Source organism: Pinus tabuliformis, chromosome 1_1 (assembly GCF_031772625.1).
Source record: "Pinus tabuliformis cultivar Carrire ecotype Pingquan chromosome 1_1, CPIR1, whole genome shotgun sequence".
In the NCBI taxonomy this organism is placed as follows: domain Eukaryota; kingdom Viridiplantae; phylum Streptophyta; class Pinopsida; order Pinales; family Pinaceae; genus Pinus; species Pinus tabuliformis.
In genome coordinates this window covers 939,130,560-939,150,062 of record NC_142297.1, presented here as the reverse complement: position 1 = coordinate 939,150,062, position 19,503 = coordinate 939,130,560, and the positions used below count along the sequence as shown (strand labels likewise).

Below are 19,503 nucleotides of genomic sequence, written 5' to 3'. Positions count from 1 at the left end.
GTTGCCAAAAGGGCCAATAGTACAGGGATCTATTTGGCTAAATAACTTTGAACTTGGGTCAGGCCCCTTCAAGCCAACAACAACAACTAATCACATAGCGAAAGAGAAGAAGTTTCAAGTTGTGGGACACAGTACTGCGTAGGCTCATATAGGGACTGCATAAAGGCAGTAGAGAGAAGCTCATCTTGAGTCAAGGTCAGTGTCAGATCACTAATGGGAGTGAGATTTTTCTCACTAGACTTTCTGTCAGTCATTTATTTGTATGGATTGCTAGATTTGAGCATCCATATTTTTGTACTCAGATTTACTACTGCATAATTTTAAAACCCTTAGTTATTGCACCGGTTTTCCCGATTTGGTTTTTTCCAGGGACTTAGTCCAAAAATAACTATGTATTTGCATGTGTGCATTTATTCTTCCAACATTTTTATTTCTTCTGCATTTTTATTTTGTGAAGGCTGCAATGTATTAGTTTCGATATTTACCATAGAACAAAGTAAATAATTTGTTCAGTTTATTTAACAAATAGAATAAAATTAATTAGTTGTTGTAGTAGGATTTAGGGTTTGCTAAATTTTCACATGATATCCGAGCACAGATAGAAGCCAGACAACTCAGTATTAGAAGGGAAGAGGAATTTTGAAAATCTGTAGTTTGAAATCCTCAGAGGCAGTGCAGCCCCTTGGTGAGGAAGGTCAATTTTTGAGGAAAATTTAATTCTCTAAGAGAGTCGATGGAGAATAAATTTTCCAGATCAAAGATTACCAAAGGTAGAGGGAGCACCAATATTTTCCTTGCAGAGGAGATCTTCAGCTAGGACGCAGTTATTTTGCAACAGTTTGCTAGCGCAAAATAACGTCAGGAGGAAGGAAGAGCACACACTTAGGGAATTCTTTTCTCAGGGAACTTCTAGTCTAGAAGTTCATTTTTTTCTAGCAAAGAAGTAGTAGTTGTGAGAAGATTTTCCCACTCCAGTAGGAAGTGTGTAAAGCCAAGCATGCGCAAAGGAGAAGAGGAGGAATTTGAATTTTTGCAGATCTGGCATCAATAGGGTTGAGAGATCAATATCAGTGGGAGGGAGCCTCCAAATATGTGATTTGAAAGGTAATAATTTCATGTCTTCTAGATGAGTATGAACGCAAAGCCTAGATCAATAGGTGGTAGTTGTACCCATAGATGAAGTTCCGCTAAAGGCCTACAAGAAGGAGATGGCGAAAGAAAAGAGGTTGATTCTCGACGGGGTTCGAGATCATGTGGTGTCTCACATAGTTGGCAAAGATACTACCTGACAGATGTGGGAATCTCTTGCCACACTATACGAGGGATCTTCCGAGTATTGGGAGATGTATCTTGAGGAGAAGATGAGATGCACTAGGATGCAGAAAGGGGAGTACATAGACCCCTTCATCACTAGGCTTCAGGATGTTTGAGACTAGTTGTCTGCAGTAGGATCAGTGCCCTAGCCTACAAAATTAGTGATGTTAGCTCTAAACAACGTTTCCAAAGACTGGAAGGTCTTCATCCAGAGTATTTAGGGGAGAGAAAAGTTTCCTGATTGGGATCGAATGTAGGCTGATATGCAATAAGAGGATATGAGGCAAGATTTGGTGAAGAGCACCATTAGTGAAATTAATAGTAGCAGTGGAACGAAGTAAGTGAAGGAAGAGGAAAATGTGGCCCTCGCATCAAAGGGGAAGTAGGAGTAGTAACAAGAGGAAGAAGGACATTTCCAAGGTCAAATGCTTCATATGTGGTGAAATTGGTCACTACAACACTCAATGTCCTCTTAGAAAGAAGGATAAAGAGGATAAGTAGGATAAGTAGGCTGCATCTGCAGAGATTGAAACTTTTTCCTCCATATTGCAGGAAGATTTTTCCATGATCACCAATATACCTCCAAGAGTGAGGTGGGGTGATTTGTTTTTGTATAACCAAAGAGCTACAGGTTGGGCAGTATTCTTGAGGAGGTCCACCTCATGAATCAATACCTCGCTACGGGAGCCCATAACATGTAGTAGCAGGATGGATCAGTGGCAAATGGTGCAGTCAAATTCTAGAGTGACAGATGTAGTGGCTAGTAGCGGTCAGATATTGGACAATGCAATGCATAGTTGGAAGCAGTGCAGTTGTCACAGAGTAGAGGCTTCAATGACAACACACATTCTAGCATTAGTCAGGACTCAAGTGACATATGCATCATACTTATCATAGTTGATTTAGTATTTTGGATGCTTTTTAGTTGTAGTTGCAGTAGCAACAGATGGAAAGGGAGTTGCAGTGTAGATGCAGTGTTGGCACCAATTCAGTAGGACTAGTGGCAACACATATGCAACACATATCAGAGTTGCATAGTAGTTGGTGGGAAGGAGTAGCCAGACATCAACAATGTGAGAGGAGGTGGTGCAAAGACAAGGTGTTGCTTCAATGGGTTGTAGCACTAGAACACATTCCTCGCTAAGAGGGGGTGTTAGTTTTTGTAGCATCAAATGTGCTCTAGCCACAAAATTTGGTGGAGAGGGTAGAATACATGTATTCTCCAAAACCCAGAAATCGTTTTTGGAAATTCCACTTAGAGACAACTTAATTAAAATAATTAATCAATTTTTTAATGTTTCCTAAGTCTAAACTTAGGAAATATGATTAATTAAAGGGTATTAATTAATTCATGGTGAGAATCTTCTAGAAGAAGACATGGATCAAGGTCTAGTTAATCTTAGCCATCAATTATGTTTTAATATTAGTGGTTGATGTCTCAACAAGATATTATAAGAAGAAACTCGATGGGGGTTAGAGAACACACTTGAGCCACCCACGGTTTGATTTCACTAGCAAATCAAACTCCAGAGTAGTAGCTATGAGTTGCCAGAGAGAGAGCTAGTGAGCTCAAAGCAGTGAGAGAGGGGCAGGGATAGTAAGGCCGGAGGAAGATTTTCCTGTTTCGATGAGTGCCAAAGATAGGAATTGTAGAGACACAAAAAGGAAAACAATGTAAACTTTGAAACGGGAACTATAAACTCAAAACAGGAACTATGGCCAAAAAACCCCGAAAAAACATCAAAAACAGTGCTAAAAATGAAAAGTGTGTATACTAGAACGATGATTTTATTTTTTAGGGGTCAATTTTGAACATGTTTTAAAAATGGCAATGACTACGAAATTTACTACGAAATTATTGTGCAAAATATAGCTTCAAACGAAAAAGTGATGATACTGGAACGATGAATTTTTTTTAGGGGTCAATTTTCAAACTTTTAAAAAAATGCTAGTAAAACCAAATTTTTATGTGCCAAACAAAGTTGTTTATGAGGAAAAAAACACATTAATGTTTTTGGTAGAATATCATTTTTCTTTTCTAAGTATAAATTCAACATGTTCTCAACCATAACATCAACATCAACGGTGCTATGTTTTTTTTTGTTTCAATCCCACCATCTACTTCATGAGTAACATATTTCAATCTCTTCATGTCAAACACCATCCATTGAATTAATGGTCGGATCAATAATCCAAATCTATTGCACGTGACAAGCTCCTACAATCTCTTATATAGAATCTACTGTATATATCAATGTTGTTTCATGAGCTTTCAATTTGGCTATTCATTTCACGTTTACTGGTCTCTAAGTGAATTTACCAATTATTAACAATTACCAATTATTAACAAGTGATATAGAGGTAATTACATACTATAATTGGCTCAATTAAACTAGTCAACAGTTAATACTAATATGTACAATAGTTTAAAATCAATTTAACAATTAAAAATTCTTACAATGATAAAACTAGTTTTTTATGTCTGCAAAAATTCAATTCAACAAATATACTATTTGTAGAAAATAAATCTATTACTAGGGCTACAATGTTGCTATATAAATTTACTACAACTACTTTTTATGAAATAATTGCAAGGGCTATTGAAAGAAACAAGGTATAACCACTGGGAAGAAAATAAGGTATACTTATGAGCCTAACTTTTAAAAGATATTCACATATTTAACTCTTACATATCTAACATTTAACCATGTATACTTATGAGCCTAACTTTTAAAAGATATTCACATCTCTTACATATCTAACATTTAACCATCTAACACTTATACATTGACCCCATACTAAATTCTCAAACTAAATTGTAGAGAGGCTCATACTTTAGGGACATAACAACATTTTACAACATACTTTAGAGATGTACAACATTTTGCCGAATTCCTCGGGGCCTTTGACCTCTAGCAGTATAACAACATTTTTCCTAATTCCGTAAACCAAATCCAACTATTAGATATAATAATTATTCATATAATCACCTTAACAATTATGAGTCTTATAAAACTAATACTCCTCTTCATGTTTACTAAATTATACTATTTTTTAAAATATAATTAGAATTCAATCTAAAAAAACATGAAAAAAGAAATGAACATGGAAAAAAAAGGTATTAACAAAATTTGCCATATCCATAGGACTTCACTTTTCTTTAAAATGAAAAAACCTTTGATATATCCATAAAATATGGTATAAATAAAAACACAATTCTTATTTAAAATGGATCAGGCCTTATATTGAAACATAAAGAGAGGGTATAAATAAAACTGGCATCTCCATGTGTAACCACAATCTAATTTAAAGCCTTAAATGGAACCATATGGAAAGGGTAATGATAAAACTTTTCACCATGGTCAAACCCTTATGGAACCATGAATAAAGAGGAAAATAAAACTTGCTATTGCTCTTATGTTTTTTTTTGTTTCAATCCCACCATCTACTTCATGAGTAACATATTTCAATCTCTTCATGTTAAACACCATCCATTGAATTAATGGTCGGATCAATAATCCAAATCTATTGCACGTGACAAGCTCCTACAATCTCTTATATAGAATCTACTTTATATATCAATGTTATGTCATGAGCTTTCAATTTGGCTATTCATTTCACGTTTACTGGTCTCTAAGTGAATTTACCAATTATTAACAATTACCAATTATTAACAAGTGATATAGAGGTAATTACATACTATAATTGGCTCAATTAAACTAGTCAACAGTTAATACTAATATGTACAATAGTTTAAAATCAATTTAACAATTAAAAATTCTTACAATGATAAAACTAGTTTTTTATGTCTGAAAAAATTCAATTCAACAAATATACTATTTGTAGAAAATAAATCTATTACTAGGGCTACAATGTTGCTATATAAATTTACTACAACTACTTTTTATGAAATAATTGCAAGGGCTATTGAAAGAAACAAGGTATAACCACTGGGAAGAAAATAAGGTACATCTAATAAAATATAGTGTGAATATGTTTTATAAAATACAATATAGTGGTTAAACAAGGTGTAACCCTTAGATTTATGCATGTAAAATGTTATATGATGGCAAAACAAGAGTTTTGGAGAATGTAATTTTCTTGGAGATATAGTATTTTATTTAAACACCATCATATTGCTAACCTCCCTCTCAGCAGAAGCTTCACTAAAATCTGCAATGGAAATCTGACTAAGACACACCGCTAGGTTGCTCTTCCGATTTCCCTTTTGGAGTTATCCCATGAAAAAGCTAATCAACCCCCATATATATGTAAAAAAATTATAATTTTTTTATAAAATATTTAACCTATTTTAAATGATATTTTAGAAGACAGAAAAGTATTAGAAAAAGAAAAACGCAGTCACACTTCATGGGTTTACAATGGTATCAATCTTAACATCTCAGGTTTGAATGCAACTTTTGTCTTTAATGCAAAATGCAGAGCATATCACTTCTTTTCTTTTCCTATCTGCCGCCCTGACTGAGTATTCTCTATCCACTGTTAAAAAGAAAGCCGCTATTTTCATCTATAAATTCAACGCAGAAATCAGAGATAACCACCCAAATTACATATATCTTCCATCCAGATGGACGGTGATAGTGAGAAGAAGAAGCTTCATTTTCTGCTCTTCCCATGGTTGGTGCAGGAACAGAGGCTTTACAAGCCAATAAACATATCTATAGACTATCCATAGAAGTAACTCAATCCACGATATAGAGTATATGCCTACAGACAAGAATACATATAAATAATAATAACAGTCTCAACATATAACATTATCGGCATTTAAAATGGTGAAAATAGTGATTCTCAGAATCGCTGGGTGGTGGGGCGATTCTCAGAATCGCCCAGCCACCGCCCCGGCACCACCTGGGTGGTGGCGGGGCTGTGGCTGGGCGATTCTGAGAATCGCCCCACCACCCGGCGATTCTGAGCATCACTATTATCACCGAAAATAAACTTTGCAAGACTTTCTTTCATATATATGGTTAGGACACAGGAAACCCATTGGAAATTTTTAACTATTCTAGTTACAAGCAGAAACAATAAGTTGATTTACTTTCAAGGATGATCACGACCTTTTATAAAAACCTTGACAATTTTTAACTATTTAGCTTTCTACCGGCAGAATTTGGCCGAGGGACTACCGCTGCTATCAATGCATTATTACTGCCCCAATTTCTCCAATTTCTCCTTTGACTTGCGCGGCAGGGACTACCGCAGTCTCAGCACTTGTTTTATACATAAGATACAATACTAGGCATAACGATTACACATCAAAGAAAAACTCATACATCAACTTAGTCGGAAAAAGTTAAACTACATTGAATCAAAGTTATGCTTCACCTTACACAGACAGAGTTCAACTATCTTATTTGGTAGTGCATTCCATGAGTTTTTACAATAGGGATTCTGTTATCCGTCACTGCAGCTGAATTTGTCACATGAATTCCCTTGAAACCAGAACATGATGATAGGGAAGACTTAACTCCTTATGAAAATCTGAATGATATTCAAACAGAAATCTATATGATACATGCTACAAAAACATTCTTTCTTCATGGAGTGGGCTAGTGTCAATAAATCATGCATGATATAAACGTCGAGTTCCATAGTTGCATATTACTACTTACCAAAACCTAGTTCTGAGAAAGACTTCACTGATGATGACATTCAATGGCGCGAACATAGAGGAATGGGGTATGTTGCTCAAGCTGGTTGACATGGCCAATGGGGGCCATCTGTCTCCGTTGTTGGTTCCATTAATACTTTCAATATTTTGGCAACTTGACAACTCTCCTCATTTGGAGTGCATCCACAACTCTGACTCCTTGAAAAGTGGTGGATAATACATGAATTTAACTGCATTCAATGATACATCTACACCCTGGATTTCAAATACGTTGGTACTAGGGATTTCACATTGAAAATTTGAGCACAAAATTTCTTTGACAGGTTGTTCAACAGGGATGAGATTGCTCCCTGTTTCATTTTCTTATCTGGAATGCTATGTGGAAGCAAATATACTCAGTCCCACCCTCCTATAGCTAAGGAAATGGAATCATTCATGGAGGATGTGAAAGATGTTATGGTTAACATCGACACCTTAATTGTTAGCGACCTTGTTCCTCTTTTGGACTGGTTGGATTTGCAGGGCTACGATCGAAGAGTCAAAAGAGTAAGCAAAAATCTGGAGAGAGTGTACAGGCTCATTATAGACAACCATAGGCATGACCTGGAAAAATAATCATAGGGGAGTATGAGGGAGGAGACCAAGGATTTTGTGCATATTTTCTTGTCCCTCCAAGGCCAAGAATAGCTCTCAGAAAAATACCTTATGGGATTAATGATGATATGTTTCTTCAATTTGTTTCAAAATTTACAATTTACAGCTCAATTTGTATCTATGTTTGTGTGCGTCAGGATGTGCCATTGTTCGATGTAGATATTATGACGACTAGAATTGAATGGGCAATGGCAGCGCTAATACAAAACCAGAGGGTTTTGAAAAAACTGCAAGGACAAATAGACAGAGTCGTGGGCGATGGTCGGCTGGTGGATGAATATGACATGTGGTAGATTCCATAACTGGATTACGTCGTGATGGAAGCTCTTTGTCTCCATCCGTTGGTTCTGTTGACGGATCCCCATTTAAATGAAAAGGTTGTGGATGTTGCAGGCTACAGAATCCCCTCTAAAATCATTATGTTTGTCAACATATGGGGTTTTTCACATGACCCAAATTGTGGGACGAGCCTTTCGAATTCAGGCCGGAAAGATTTGAGGACGGATCAAAAACCAATATAAATATCGGTGCGAATGACTTCAGATTCCTTCCCTTCTCCTCTGGGAGGAGGAAGCACCCAACGATGAACATGGAGTATGTTAAGATGCAACACATTATAGCCCTTCTTGTGCACGCGTTCGAGAGTAAATCTATGGTTGAATGTATGTGTCTACTTTTAGTTGGAGAACGAGGTAGAATTCCAATGCAATTGCTTGATATCAGCAGATAGGCCCGACATAAAATGTTTGTAGTCTCTCCACAATTCTTCCACACAGATCTTAACAGTGAATTGAAGAAGCCTCTCTATGCACATAAATATTTAACATTGGATCTCATAGTCCCACACAAATCAAACTTGGGCAAGACTAATGCTTCTTCCACCCATTAGCCGCACTACTCAGGGTCACACGAGCCTCCAGTCTCTTGTCCTAACCATATATATGAAAGAAAGGCTTGCAAAGTTTATTTTCGGTGATAATAGTGATTCTCAGAATCGCCGGGTGGTGGGGCGATTCTCAATATCACCCAGCCATCGCCCCGCCACCACCCGGGTGGTGGCGGGGCGGTGGCTGGGCGATTCTGAGAATCGCCCCACCACCCGGCGATTCTGAGAATTGCCCCAAACAATTATATTAAAAATTGTTATCTTTGGCACGGTCCTATTGTTGATAAAATGAAGCCAAACCTGAAATACCATCACATCTTGATATTATGACTTGCCTTCAAACAATATATTTTCCACCTACAACGAATGCGCCTCGCTTGAGGGAAAAATAATTTAAGAGATAAAAATACAAGAACTGTCTACTAACAATAGACTAATTTCAAGTATGATATCTAACACACTATAAAAAGGTACCAAGGGTATTGCCAACCAGAACTATGTCCAATTTAAAAAATCTATTGAAAACAGAGGCATATGAAATAAAATTCTTCAGAAAAAAGTACTAGCCAACACAATAGTTATTACAGCATTGGGAACCGCAGAGGATAATTAGATCTGTAACTGATGAGATGGCGATGTCTTGAATATGAAACTCTAAAAAAACAATTAGTTAGAGCTACCACAATGGTTCTTTATTGGAACCAAACTCACTTGACATTACTCTAAGACCAATCGGCAAATGCATCCATTATCCATGTGATAAGCTGTTTAGGATGAATGAACATTGAAATTGCATGCATCATCCGTTGCAGCCACTACCTTAACCATTCTCAACAAACAATGTACTTAAAGACAGTAAATAAACATTCTAAATAAGCATACTAAAAGGCACTTTTTTGCAATATCCATTGACATATCTATTGTAAAAACATGAAGGTAAACCCGGCACCGTAAATAACATACTTAAACATGAAATTCTACAATTACTTGAGTTCCAGCTAGAGTGGTGCTAAGATTTCTATCCTCCAAAGAAGGGCTAATGTGTGACACATGACAACATTCAGAGACACAGTAATCTTGTGGGAAAACAAATTTTCTAAAGGTCATGAAGCTCATATATGACTCCAAACTTCACAATTAACAGTGGAGTCTGGACTCAACAATTAAAAACACAGTAAAATGCAGAAACGCACTAATCTTGTGGGAAAACAAATTTTATAAAGGTCTTGAGCTCAGATATGACTCCAAACTTCACAGTTAACAGTGAACTCAACAGTTAAAAACACAATCTGTTGGAGAGACTAAAAACCATGGGACATATTTGCCAGACAAACCCTTGGAACATAACAAAATCATTGAACATAACTAATTGCTTACACCATTCTAGACGTATCCAGACAAATATACCACACCAACATAGATGTTCGATTGTAAGCTCCTGACTCTAATTTTAAGGGAACTTGTCAAGGGTCACATGGACGAGAATGGCCCTAAGACTCCAAAAATGTTGTCTTAAACCTCGGGATAAAAATTAAAAATATAAGATCGGGAGGATATTAACTTACATGCTTAAAACATCTTGCACTAACACTTCGTAGAAAGCCACTTAAAATTACCAAATTCATCGAATTGGAGGGTTTTACTCTGAAATGGTGTTCTGTAGTGAGGGCGTTCTATAGTGAGGGTTTTTTCTGGGTCTTTTTGTTGAAATCTGTCTGCATGATTTCTGAATTACTATTTATATTGTAATGTTTTATCATTTAAATTATAGTTTTGAATATACAGCATTACAGAAATAGATTCAACAATGTCAATTTAACTTTAAATTATCATAATTTCCCCTTTAACTGAATTCTCGCCATTTTCTAACGTGTTAAGCTAATTAGCTTCAATGCATCTGACTGCATTTCTCATTTAACAATGGAAGGAGTAAGGATCTAACAGGAAGGGCTTGAAACTGTTTGCCAGTTAAAAGGGTCAATACGAAGTTGTGATGTTCATAGCACCAAGACTTGACCAAAGGTAGGATGTTTACAGAACCTGAAAATCTTTGGGCTCTTGAATTTCAATGGCATTAATTTAATTTGTTTGTTTTTTGGTGATTTCCACTTAAAACAATGCGATAGAACCTGAAGAATTATTATAATGATATTCAATATATATTGTTTCAAGGTTTGTGTTGCACTCCCTGTGCACACATAAAGCACAAACTCACTGTCTTCTCAACATTTAGATTAACAGTAATCATCACTGTAATAATATTAGGAATCAAAGCCGACCCTCTTATCATCTTAAGAGGGACAATTATCATTACAGTAATATTTTTGTTTATTATATTGTGATTTTGCCATATGCTGGTGAAAGTTTACTTCAATTAGCCCAGGGTTAATTCTCAGCACACGTTGGTTGGGCTCTTCCTAAAAATCCCTGAAATGACATGCCCCAAGAATGATATTTCTGTTAATTCCAGCTTCGATCGGCCCAACAAACCCAATAAATAACTAACACCAAGGTGGAAGCCCTCGCCCCCCTAATAACATGATTCTGAATTGCACCCAGTATTTCTTAAAAAACCCAGGGCATCGGAGGCTCTACATATATTCATAAACCATTGATCACCAAGAATCATGTTGAATATACTCAAATAATAGAGTCCATTGTTTATGATTGAAAGCAATATTGATGTGCTGAGGTTTCAAATGCTTTACAATAATATTCATGAACAGACGCTTTACAAGCCAATTGACATATCTATAGACTATCTATAGAAGTAACTCAATCCAGGATATAGAGTATATGCCTACAGACAAGAATACATGTAAATAATAATAATAGTCTCAACATATAACATTATTGGCTTTTAAAATGGTGATAATAGTGATTCTCATAATCGTTGGGTGGTGGGGCGATTCTCAGAATCGCCCAGCCACCGCCCCACCACCACCCGGGTGGTGGCGGGGCAGTGGCTGGGCGATTCTGAGAATCGCCCCACCACCCGGCGATTCTGAGAATCGCCCCAAACAATTATATTAAAAATTGTTATCTTTGGTACTAAATTTATCTTTATTTTTTTCTTTTAAAACAAATATATTAACAAATCAAAACAGAAAGAATCATAGTCTATATAGACTAATAACTACATTAAATAAGGTTTGTCAAAATCTTACCCGATGGTGTCCTCTTTGATGCAAAGATCTTGCTACCATTTTTAACTAGTGATCATAATGGGTAAGTCTTGGTTTTCACAATTTATCTTCACCAATTTCTAGTTTCATTTATGAAGTTATTAATCACTAAAGTATGGAAACACTCAATTATGGTTGTTATACGTTCAATATTTGTAATATGTGATTTTCGCATTAATTTTTAAGTTATTCATTATTTTTTGAAAAAAAAAGTGATTATTAATTTTTTTTTACATGAAATTCATTAAAAACTATTATTTAACCATTTTTAGTTAAAATTTTCATATAAAAATTGTGATTTTGACATGTCAATTCTAGCAAAAAATTATCAAAACGTGTAGTTTTTTAGTTATATTTATGTTAAAAATGGTTATTTTTATGTCCATTGTTAAAAAATATTGTTTTTTAGAAACAATTATTTCATGTGGAGTGAAAAATTAATTAAGGATGTATAAATATGTAGAATATCGAAAATTCTAAATATCGACCTCCTAATTTAAAAAAGCAAAACAATAAAAACCTCACTAAAAAAAGAGTTAAAATTAAAATAAAAATCAAGAAAATGTGAAGAAAACGACCACTTCAAAAATGATCAAATTTACAAAATAATTATTTACATTTTATACATTAGAAAATTTAAAGCCAAAAAACAGGTCTTTTAAAAAAAGGGGGTGATGCAGAATACTCACTTTTTTAAATCAGCATGAATATCACTACCATTCTAAAACAATTCTAAAACGTAATGTACATAAAAGAATTAAAGTGCCAAAAACTATGCTCTAAAAAAAACATGTTCGTTCTGCATCACCCCTTTTCAAAATCAAATCACTTTTTTGCTATCTCTACGAAACGGGTAATAGTATCAGTTCCCATTTCAAAGTTTACATTGTTGGAAGCATAATGCTTTGGAGGGGATTTTTTATTTTGTTGGGGAGAAGTATTAATTCAGTGCCAAAAGCTGGAGTGGGAGCCTGGAGGCTAGGAGAGTCCATCTTCCAGACAAAAATTGATCAAATAGAGACAGAGAAGCAATTTCAAGTTGTGGGATGTAGCACTGCGTAGGCTGATGCAGGGACTGTGTAGAGGTAGCAAAGAGTAGCTCATCTTGAGCTAAGGTCAATGTTGGATCACCAATGGGAGTGAGATATTTCTCACTAGACTTTCTATCAGTCATTTCTCTATATGAATTGCTATATTTGAGTAACCATAGTTTTTTACTCATATTTATTACTGCCTAATATTAAAAATCTTACCTGTTGTACCAGTTTTTCTGAGTTGGGTTTTTCTGGGGACTTAATCTAAAAATAACTGTGAACTTGTGTGTGTGCATCTATTCTTCCAGCGTTTTTATTTCTTCCGCAGTATTTATTTTTTGAAGACTGCAATGTATTGGTTTCGATATTTACCATAGAACATAGTAAATAATTTTTTCAACTTATTTAACAAATAGAATAAACTTAATCAGTTGTTGCAGTAGGATTTGGGTTTGCCGATTTTTCAGACCAACATATCATACTGGAAGGTAGATCACATGAAATCCTGGAACCAGAGGTTGTGACTCTTCAACACTTGGAATATAGAATGAAATAGGAAGAGATACTTTGGAAACAAAAATCTAGAATAAAATGGCTCAAAGAAGGCAAAAGAAATTCAATTTTTTTTTCATAATGCTATGATTCAATGACAATACCATAACTGGATTTTCTCCCTCATTGGTCAGGATAGGGAGAGGAAAATTCAACATCAAGAGATAGAGAAGGAGTTGTTCAACTATTATGAGGATATATACATGGAGGAAAACTCCTCAGGGTCTCATTTGACAAATATAATATTACAACACATCCCATCCCTTATCACAGAGGAAGAAAATTAGGCATTAATGATACCAGTCTCTTATGGAGATGTAGAATTTGTAGTAATGGATATGATAAAAAATAAGGCACTTGGCCCAGACAGATTCATGTCTGACTTTTTCCAGGCATGTTGGGGATTTTTAGGGAAAGACATTCACACCCTAGTAGAGGAGTCAAGAAGGACGGTGTCTGTTCATCCATCATTAAATTCCACTTTCTTAACACTTTCACCAAAAAAGAACAATCAAAGAATCTAAATGGTTTTAGGTTGATCGCCTTGTGTATTGTGATATATAAAATTATTTCATTAGTAATAGTGAATCGATTAAAACCAGTTCCTCCTTTTCTTATATCTCCTACCCAAATAGGTTTTGTACATGGGAGGAATATAATAGATGGTATTAATGTTGCGCAAGAAGTGATACATTCATTATGACTGACATAACACCTAGGTATGATTATCAATATATATTTATCCAAGTCATACGATAGCATAAGATAGACATACTTATATCATATTCTACGAGCTTATGGATTTTTAGAACAATGGATTTCGTGGATAGGTTTTTTAGTCATATCTATGTTTTTATCTATTTTGATTAATGGTTCACCTTCCTATACATTCCAACCAACCAGAGGCATGTGACATGGCGATCCACTATCGCACTTTATCTTCATTTTAGTGATGGATGGAATTGGAATCACGTTCAGTAAAGCATGTGAAGTAGGTCACATCTATGGTCTACGCCTCTATGGAATGACTTACCGATCTCTCATCAAGAATTCGTTGATGATGTTATATTTTTTGGGTTACCCACATGGCCGGAGGTGAAGAGAATGGACAAACTCCTAAATCTCTTTATGGATGCATCTAGTACATATATCAATAAGATAAAATCCAAAAAACAATTCTTCAATTTCTTGGAGATACTCCAACATAGATTGACTCGAGCCCTAGGCTCTAATAGAGGTTATCTACCTGCAAGGTATCTGGGTGTACCTTTGATGTTGCATCATAACAGGTTCAACACTTGGGAATACCTTCTAGAGGGCATTAGACAAAAAGTTAGCAATTGGGCCTTTAGCACTCTTAATTTCCCTAGTTGTCTGGTTTTGACTAAAGTAGTTTTACAAGCAATGCCAAGTTATCAACTATCTATAATTCCCATTCCAATCACAATATGTCAACAATTAAGGAAGATATGGAGTATTTTTTTATGGAAAGGCTCCTCAAAATCAGGTAAGTGGACCTTGGTAGGTTGGAACAAACTGGTCACACCAAAATAGATAGGTGGCCTAGGCTTGAGAGATCTTCAACTTATCAGCTCAGCATATGCAATGAAGTTATGGTGGTTATGGGTATAGGGGGGTCCACAAGTTTGGAAACAAATTTGGAAGTGAAAATACCTACCTCTGAGTTTGCAAGAAGAGAGATTATGATTCCAAAGAAATATTAGTGGCTCGGGCGTTTGGAACTGGACAAAAGAAAGTAAGGCACTAGTACGAAGGTATGTTTTTTTGGAAATTAAGAGTGGGAAGACAACAACTTTCTAGGAGGAACCTTGGCAACAATATCCACCTTTAGATGGAAATGAGCAACTCAAAGAGTTAAATATTTTTACAAAATCACAAGGGGCTAGGAAGGTAGCTGGCTTTTGGAAGATTACGCAGGAAACTCAATTATGGAGGATATGGAAGGATAAGGGGGGCTGGGAAAATCCATATCCTTTAACAATTGGGAGGAACTTCATAGTTTACTTGAACAAAGAGAGATTTGGGACTCACACAAGCCTGACGTCCTATGATAGGGAGGGAAATCAATAGGGACTTTCACTCTCAAAGAGACATACTCCTTACGAGTGGGTTTCCAAACTTCTGAGCACAATCCCTTATGGATGATATTATGGAAAGAAACTTGATGGCCCAAAATATCGACATTCCTTTGGTTGATCGGTTAGGAATGCTCGTTAACTTGGGACAGATTTAGAAGGAAGGGTTTTGAGGGACCTTCATATTGCACCTTATGTAGAAAAGAAGAAGAAACAACACAACATATATTTATCAATTGCTCTTTCACAAAGATATTATGGGATTTTTTCAAACATATTTTTAGATGCACCCTACCTATTGGTTGTACCATTAAGTCATGGACGGATCAAAGGTTTAACTATAAATATAAAAGCTCGGTGGTTCCATGAGCATTGATCAATGTAAACTTTGAAACGAGAACTGATACTGTTACCCGTTTCGTAGAGATAGCAAACAAGTGACCTGATTTTGAAAAGGGCTGATGCAGAACACACATAGAGCATAGTTTTTGACACTTTAATTTTTTTTATGTACATTACGTTTTAGAATGGTAGTGATTTTTATGCTGATTTGAAAAAGTGGTATTCTGCATCAGACCCTTTTTTTAAAAGACCTGTTTTTTGGCTTTAAATTTTCTAATGTATAAAATGTAAATAATTATATTGTAAATTTGATAATTTTTTAAGTAGTCATTTTCTTCATATATATATATATATATATATATATATATATATATATATATTGTAGTGAGGTTTTTATTGTTTTGCATTTTTAAATTAGAAGGTTGATATTTTGAATTTTCGATATTCTACATATTTATACATCCTTAATTAATTTTTCAATCCACATGAAATAATTGTTTCTAAAAAACAATATTTTTTAACAATGGACATAAAAATAACCATTTTTAACATAAATATAACAAAAAAACTACACGTTTTGATAATTTTTTGCTAGAATTGACATGTCAAAATCACAATTTATATACGAAAATTTTAACTTAAAATGGTTAAATAATAGGTTTTTTTAATGAATTTCATGTCAAAAAAAAAATAATAATCACTTTTTTTTTCAAAAAATAATGATTAACTTAAAAATCAATGCGAAAATCACATATTACAAATATTGAATGCATAACAACCTTAATTGAGTGTTTATTCTTCCCATAAAATGTCAAAGTCAAAAAATTGCAAAGCTTGATTTCCAAGCATAGCTTAAATTTAATCAACAATGTCATGTAGGCAAAACTCTTCCTCCTCTAGAGTTTCATTATTGTCTTCTTCCACAATATTTTCTGCTTCCTTTTGCTCATCTTCCTCTTCTAATGGATCTTTGATGTCTGTGAATCTCCTAATGTAGGTCTTTCCAAACATTCCATGTAATGGTGGTTGGGGTTCCTTTGCCTTTTTTGCCACACGTGATTCACTAAAGTCCCCTTTCTTCAACCCAATTTCTTGCATTGCATCTAGAAGAAATTGAAGAGCATTAATTCTTTGCTGAATGAAATTGCACTGTACTGGATCTTTTTCAATTACAATGCAATTTATTCCTTTTTGAAGGCAACATGCTAGTGTTGTACCTAATTATCAAGCACAAAAGAAATAATGAACTAAATTAGTACAATGACATATTAATTGAAAAATAACATATTGAAATTCAATTCCATATAATAAAACTTACCTCAGCCAGAAAATAAATCCAGAATCCAATCTTCTTCATTTGAACATATGTCTATAAGATAGTTAATCAATAATTGTGGTTTTTGATAAATGTTAACTATCTCTCCTTTTGCTTCTTGTCTTCATATGTTAGTTTTCTCACAACAACATCATAAGTCAGTATTTGGCTGTGACTCTTTCCATCTACCCGATTAAAAATCATAGACATATGGCTATCATCTTTTGCCCAACTATCAATATGAATGAACTCACAACCATTTATGAATCGTTGATCTTCATTGTTAAGAAGATTTGACTTTTGCCTGTAACATGAAATAGTAAAAGTTCAATTAACTTGTGCATAAATGAATTTTCAACATTAATCAAATATACATTTTAAACGTCTTACCATGTAAGCTGCATCCTTGAATTTGTTTTCCCCTTGAAGCTTGACAATATCATTGCCAATTGTGTGTCTGAATGAAATGTCACAAATCTCCATAATGGTGATGACATGACTTCTACAAATCCCGCAACCACTTTACTAAGAGCTTGATAAGTATAAGGGTCACTATCATAGTCAATGTTTGGAATATTGAAACCATGGGGAATATCTGCAATGACTAGGGCATAATCCCTTTTAGGTATGAGTTTAGCAATGTCTTCACAGTCACCTTGTATTACTTGATATTGAATGGTGTCTAGTCCATTCCAAATGAAATGATTAAGAGTTGGATCAAGTTCAACATTCTTAATACGTTGCTTCCTCGGTCTTTCAATCTTTATTTTTTCAATAAAGGTTTTGAAACTATCTGGCACTCCATTATCATCCTTCCTCATCTTTTATAAAATAAACAAATATATGTGTAAGTTATAAATTAAAAATAGTACACAGATGAATAAAAATGAATGTATAAATCAAGATACCTTTTTAAATGCAAGATAAAAAGCTTTTAATGTTGATGTAGAACTTGAATCTGGATAGTTGCGTACAACATCATCCCAACTATCTTCATTCAAAAATCTAACCATTTGTTCTTGAATTTTCATGTAAACTTTGTCATTGCATAGATAAAGTAATGAAAAGTTAATATAATGATTTGTACAACAAATATTACCAAGAACAACATGTTTTATTTAAAAGATAAATATAATCTAGAAATAAATAAAAATAATTCAACAAACTTACTTTTGAAATTCTTCAAACATTTCCTCCAATGATAATTCTCCTGACTTCACACGACATAATATTGTTTTGACAATTTTTTCATCTTTCACTCCTTGCATCGCCCTCCAAGGTGTGATAGTCATATCATCTAGAAGCTGCTTCATTTCACGAGCTAATTTATTGTTGCTACATATCAATGGCTTAGACTTTTTGACCCTCTGGTTTTTAATGGAAATGTCTTCCCACATGCTAAAAATCTCGCCAATCAACTTCCAAACAGTTCTAGTCCTAAATGCCAATTGGAAAATGTTATCAACACCTCTGAATAAATCACTATTTTTGTTGCATTTTCCACCTTTCGAATTGGTTTTCTCTTCAATTTGATAGCCTATTTCCATACAACATTCCTTTCAGAAATCTGCAGTAACATTTATCCTATCCCCACCACATTTTTCTTGAAATTCACTATGAATAAATCTAACCCTTTGGATGAAAGTCATAGACATACTATATTCATTATCTGAATTATGATCCCATGCCACTAACTTTGCTTTTGTATCTGATAAACCATCATAAATGATACATTTCATTATTTCAAAACGTGGGTTATTAGGATATTCTTCCATCAATTGTCTTTGAGCTTCTATAGAATGGTTCCCCCCAAGCACATAATAACTGTATTCAAAACATTTTGACTTATCAAATGCTTCTTTGTTGGGAACTTGAAGTGGATCAACAAGAAGCACATAACTAACCACATGAGCATATGGATTGTACCTCATCAATGTCTTCAAGTTGTGAACATGCAGATGATGTGGCTTTCTGACTTGATATTGACATTGTCCTTCACTTGCCTTATAGGTTTGTTTGACATTAAGCTGAAATGTATGACCACCATAAATTAAGTTTTTCTTTGTCAAATTCTGTCGAATGGCATTTTGTTTTGTTTTGATAATTCCATCATCTAAATCAGCTCATGGTGTAATGATTTCTCTGCTTTCTTTTGAAGTTTCACTAGGTTCTTGACTTCTGGTAATGACTACATCAAAATCTTCAACTTTACTTTTCTTCGTCATAACATTCTCAACAGATTTATTCTTGGGTATTTTTACTTTTGGTCTTTTACGACTCTTCTCAGTTCCAATGTCATCTTCAGTAATGGAAACATATGCTTCACTATTAGTTTCAACTTCATCGTTCCCAAAAGTAACTTGTTTCCCCTTGCTAGATTTATCAACCAGAGGCCTTTTTTTCTGATTCTTTGGATGTAGTTTTGTAGCATCATCAATTATTACAGTTTGCTTGTTTTCCATATCTTCTTCTGACACTGAGTAAAAACTG

The 19,503-nt window shown here is 34.6% G+C and overlaps 1 pseudogene; it reads left to right on the top strand.

Annotated features, from left to right (window-relative positions):
- Window positions 1-7,012: 7,012 nt before the first annotated feature.
- LOC149217567 (cytochrome P450 782C1 pseudogene) lies at window positions 7,013-8,333 on the top strand (annotated as a pseudogene).
- The last annotated feature ends 11,170 nt before the right edge of the window (window positions 8,334-19,503 follow it).